This window comes from Pinus tabuliformis, chromosome 4_2, assembly GCF_031772625.1.
Source record: "Pinus tabuliformis cultivar Carrire ecotype Pingquan chromosome 4_2, CPIR1, whole genome shotgun sequence".
NCBI classification, from domain to species: Eukaryota; Viridiplantae; Streptophyta; class Pinopsida; order Pinales; family Pinaceae; genus Pinus; species Pinus tabuliformis.
This window is the reverse complement of record NC_142304.1, coordinates 376402386-376408385: the sequence shown is the minus strand read 5'-3', so window position 1 is coordinate 376408385 and position 6000 is coordinate 376402386.

Sequence of the window (6000 nt, the reverse complement as noted above, 5' to 3'; positions counted from 1 at the left end):
TGCAAGCCAAGGGCTTCTAGCATTCTATCTGCCTCTTGCCAACCTTCCTCCCTTTTATTGTAAATGAAGTGGCCTAATTGGTTCCTGACTTTGAGTTGTGCTTTCTTGCCCTTGCCTGAAAAATGGAGTACATCAGCATTCCCAAATTGCCTAAAGTACTCGAGGGCAAACAATCTCATAGGCACATATTTGGGTAATCTGTATGGGGGCAACTCACACCCATATATTTTGATGACCGTGTGGTTTTGGTAATAATACCAATCCCCAATGCTGTAAACCTTAGACAACTGAAGAATCCTCTGCATCTCATTAGTTAGTCTTGGAGGAGGTGAGCTCAGAAGCAGAGACATGGCTGGGTGGATGAAGAGGTCTATGAACTCACAATAAGTGTATGGAGAACAAGATCTGCAATGAGGGGCAGAGGACCAATAAACCACTGACCTTGGATTGCCTTGTGCATCCACTCTTTTCACAGGAAAAGGAAATTTTTCATGCTGATAATATAAAATTAAGTGGTAGATATATGAGGTGTATCTGAACACCCTTTCTCTTGACAAGTTCATCAATTGCTCATGTATTTTATCGGATATATAAGTGGCATAGTCATAACAGATTGGGGACTTGCCAGGGGAAAACATGAGCATCATCACCAGCACAGTTTCATCAACAAACTCAATTGAATTATAGCCCAATATGGGACTAATCATGTCTACAAGGTCTCTGCCCAATTGGTTGAGGTATACATGAGAAATGGGAGGATACTTCACAGTGTCAGAGTCAATGTACAATTGATTCAGCTTGGTGACCTGAGCATCTGTCAGCTTAGCTCCTTGCTTTATCAGATCTTCCAGTGATAAAGGAACTAGTTTCTTATCAGTATTGAAGTGCAACATCTCTCCGATGGCTTCAGGGGTGATATAAAAGACAACTGAACCTGAAGGGTCAAGCACAACCCTCTGAGTGGGGTCATAGCAGTCGGCACATCGGTGGATTAGGTCAGGAAACTGGTTGACCTGAGGGAGCTTGAAGATAGGGAGGAAAGAGTCCCAAATGCCCAATAGATCCATTCCACTCTCATGCTTAATCTTCAATTCATTTAGCAAGTGGATGTGGTACTTGCTATGCATTAGCATTTCCTCTGATATTTGATAATCTAGGTCTGCTAATGGTTTCCACTCCAATTCTCTTTGAGGGGCATTTAATGGAGCAATATTCAAGGCCACAGGTGCTACTGGTGCATCCATGGTTAAGGAGTACTATAATTTGTATTAGAACTGGTTACAGTGGGTAGGAGAAACTCAGAGGGGTATCTTTGCAACAAAGAAGTGAATTATAAAGAACAGAGGGTATATTGGCAGTGGCAGCACTTGAAATAGTGCACAAAACACTGCTAGAGTAAATGCTTGGCCTTAAAAACTCTCTTCACGGTGAATTATAGCAGCTTGGGTTTTAAGTCCACGAATGCGCGGACAGATTGCATGTTTTGATGAAAACTTGGGTATACAAGGCTCTGCAGGTGAATTTCGATTCAACCCTTGGAAATGAAGGCTGGCCACCGGGGATTTGCTGGTGAATATTAGCTTGCTCACTCTTTTAACTTTGTTTCAGACAATTATGGACACAACCGAGCGCAGGGGAGGTAAATTTGATAAATACCTGGTAAATTTGCTTGGCAAAGATTCGAAATGTAGGTGGGTTGAAGGTGCCAATGGTCTCCTGGTTGATTTCAGCAGGTTGGCGCCGGATGGTCGTGATTGCATGCAGAGCAGAACAACAGTTGTTTTTTGCAAAAGTGACAAAAACGACGTTTTTGGGCAAAAATATGGACTTTTGGGTTATTTGGCGCTTTTTTTTGGATGACGTCAGCATGACGTCATCAGGTGGGGTCAAGGTTGGATGACTTCAGCATGACGTCATTAGCTGGCGTGGCGGCTTGTGAGTGGTCCACGGGGGTGGTGAGGTGGCGGGTAGGTTGGAGCAGTGGCGGACGGGGGCGCTGTCGCGGAGGTGATGTAGCAATGACGTGGGCCTGACGTGGTAGTGATGTTGGCATGGCGGGTTCATACAAACCAGAAACGGTAAGCGGTAAGATATCGCACCGCTCTTTATACGGAAGCGGAATTGTCAGAGGGCGGCCCGATACAATTTGGGGGTGACGCGTGGCAGAGGCCTGATGTCACCCTCTGAAAAATTTTGGAAACTAACTTTCGGACGTTGGGCTCGACCCGATATGCATGTGGACCGTCCGATGAAAAGAGCCCGATCGGACGGTCGACGGATCGCCAAGGTGCCGGGACAATACGGAAGGGGGCGGGGATTAAAATAATATTTTCTTTGGAAGACGCGCCCGGCGGGGACTTTTGAACTTTGGCGAATTTGTATGGTTTTCAATGTATTTTTAATGCAAATATGTATTGCGCCAATACTTTGGGTAAAACGGGAAAGTGGGTTTTTTATGTATTTTTGCAAATAAAGCGGGTTAGGGGTGAAAATGGGTTTTTTACAAGGTTCTTTTGCAAATGAAGGGTTAAATGGTCTAAATGACTTCTGAAGGGGAAAGAGGGGTAGGGTTTGGGTTCTTAAACTGACCAGATGTCAATTTAATCCCTGACTGTGAACATATGGCTATAATACCAAGGGGAAGGGATATTTATAGAATGCTTGGGGTTTATACACCATAATGTTTATAATAGTAGGGAAAAGGGGAACATAGGGGATTTAGATAATAAGAAGTTAGGGGTTAATATGAGTGGAAAAAGGTGAATGAGGAGTGATATCACTAAGTTTATATGAAAACAACTTAGCTTAGGGAGTAGATCAAAATGAAAAGAATTTTAGACAAGAAATGTGGCTTTTAAAGGAATAAGAACCAACATAATACCTTGAATTCTTTCATGAACACAACTGGTGAAGGGATGTTAGTAATGAATGTGAAGGGGGGGACACAGGAAGTTAGACATGCTCCTTTGCTTTGCTGCAACATGATGGAGAGGAGAAGCTTCTCTATGCCTTGATGTTTCTTTCATGTTAGACCAACAAGATTCAGTTGAAATGAATGACATTTCTGCAACCCCATCTACCTACCCATCTACTTGCCTAGCATTTTTTGTTTCTTCATGGAGGGTGCACTTAGACTTGCAGACCCTTAGGTGCCTTTTTCTTTTCTTTTGGCTTTTTCTTTTGATTTCCTATCTAAGGCTACCCTTATTGCTTCCAAGGTCCCAGATTAAGCAGTTGGGAACCTTACTTCTCTACCTAGCTACTGGTCTGCCAAGATTAAATAGTTTGGACAGACTTCTTTCTCTATTCTACAACAGAAAATTGAAACATGGCATGATCCAGATTAGGTTGTTGGACCATCCATCCAAAATTGAGTCAACATCAAACTTATGTACACACCTTGTCTTCTCATGGAAATATGGGATCTTTGAATCACCAAGGCAGAGCACATTTGGAACTTTTATTTGCCAATCATGAAATATGAAACCTATTGGTATAGGTAGCCAACACACCAATTAGCGATTTATCATTGATCATCAATCAAAGAAATCTAAGGCACGCTTGAATTAATCAATCAACATATAAACGACATTATGGGCATTTAAAACAGTCTTTACCACAATTGACAGGTTAAACGGCTATTCAATGAAGCAGTTAAGGATAGATCTTTTCGTTAGATTTCATCTGCGACAAACTTTAACTATATTCCATTATCACCTACCAATCGACGTAGCTCTTTTTCATTATCATATTGGTCTATAGCAACATTTCTCTGTATCACGGTTTTTAATCGCTTGTGCAGAATTCCGCTGAGACTAGAAATCTCAAGAAAATGGGAAAGAAATCCAAGAAGTCTGCAACAACAGCTCCTCCAGCAAAAGATCCAGGACCAAGTAAAAAGGGATTGATATCAGACACAACGTGTCTTGGACTGGGAAATACAAGCTGGGAGAGTATCTATAATTTGATTGAAGTTGAAGAGCCTGAGGAGTTATCCAAAGAAGCCACGACTGATTCAACTAATAAGTCTGAAGGAACTCTCAAAGAGTTGGCATGCTCATTTCTTCAAAGAATAGCAGCACGAGCTAAAGTCCTCCCATATACTAATGTCGTGAGATGGGTGGTGGAGAAAATTCCATTTACAAATAGAACCTTTTGCACAACTGACGGGAGGATATTTGGCTCGTTTCAGCCCGATGATCTAAGGAAAATGTATCACTTACCTGAGCCTGATAAGCGGTACAAAAAAGCAGTCTTAGAAGCTTTTGCGAAGGAAAACAAGTCAGAATCAGCCTAGATTAAGCAGTCGAGACACTTCCCTGAGAAGCACAAGCATGAATCTTCGGGTAAGTACTCTATAGACTCATTGGCTTCTCCTTATTGTTACGTCGGAGCTATGATGTGTAGAATGTGGGGGATACATGACTCCGCTAAGTTTACTATAGAAATGGTCCCTCTAATGGAGGCTGCAATCAATGGCTATGTGATGGATTGGGCTAATATTTTATCTGATAAACTAACCACAGCAATTCTAGAATACAAGGCAAATGTATATCATACTACTATGACCATTCCCCCATTCTATTATAGCGCATTCATTATGGACACTATTTGTTTTAATTCTGAATTTCCATTGCTCGGGTGGAGATGGACCCCCACAGACCCCAAACCAATACATATCTATCATGACCAGTTATGGAAGGCCAATTACAAAAATTACCTGTATAAAATCTGCAATGGTTTTATTTTACCTATTTATTATTCCATTTTTGATAAGCCTGCTTCTTTGATATCTCTAGAGGTAGAAATAGATTTGACAGCAATGGGCAGTTGGTTTGCGGAAGAGAAATTCACTTATATAAGGCTTTTTGGTAGCAATACAAAACCCCATGTCCTTCTCTTGTATGTGCCCGATAAACTGTTAGCTTGGGAATTGACTTAATAGATAACAGTAGACGGGACATCCAAAACCCTTAAAATTTCCAAGAAACAGATATGGCCTACATTTCCATTACGGTGCGACATTTTCACTCTCCATGATTATAAGCATGCAGAGAAGGAGATGGAAAAATTGCAAACACTAAAGCTTGCCACAATTCCTAATAGACAGTATGATCCTAGGAAGGTGGCCTATAATGTTCTTGACCAAGCCAAGCTTGCCAAATTCGATCATGAAGATGATGTCTTTGATGATCTATTTGCCTCATCTGAATCACTATTCCAAGTTAAAGCATTGGCTAAACTCAAATATCAAGATGAAAGACTGGAAGTGTTTAATAGGCTTAGAGAACAGAGGTTGCAAACTCTGCCTCTAGACCTCTTAGTCACAGCTCCTACAGTCCAGTCATCTGCTCAGACTGAACAAATAGTCACTGGTAAGCCTTCTGATATTGAAAAGGTCTTCGAAAAGGAAAAGGAACAGGAACAGGAACAGGGATAGGGAAAAGATAGTCAATTCACAGATATAGATACTCAGATTGATCCCAAGCTTCTTAAAGAATGGCAACAGTTTGATTCCATTATAAGCAATACTGAGAATCTACAGGAGTTTAGTACACCTGAAGTGACAACTGGTCACAAGACAACAACTAAAACAGTTCCAACTGAAGGAACCAGCGGCCCGCCAATCACTCAAAAGGATATGGAGATAATTCCGGAGAATCCATCTGATGAAATCATCCTGCATGTAGAAGAAATACCACCTTTAGATGTCTTCTGCAACCCTAAGCACAAGGCTGTAGTAAAAAGACAGAGGAAAAAGAGAAAGCTTGATCAACCTTCTCTTTTACCTGTGCAAATGGAAATGGCTAATGTGGTATGGAGAGAGGAAGTTAACCCTTCCGAAGACCTCACGAAACTCTCTCAATATGTCGGGGCATACTCGGCAGCTACTATGGATAAAGCATCGGAAGTCAGTAATCTACTCAAAGAAAAAGATCAAACAATCCTTTCACTTGAGGCATAGGTATCCGACAAACAACAAAGGATAGAGCAGTTAGA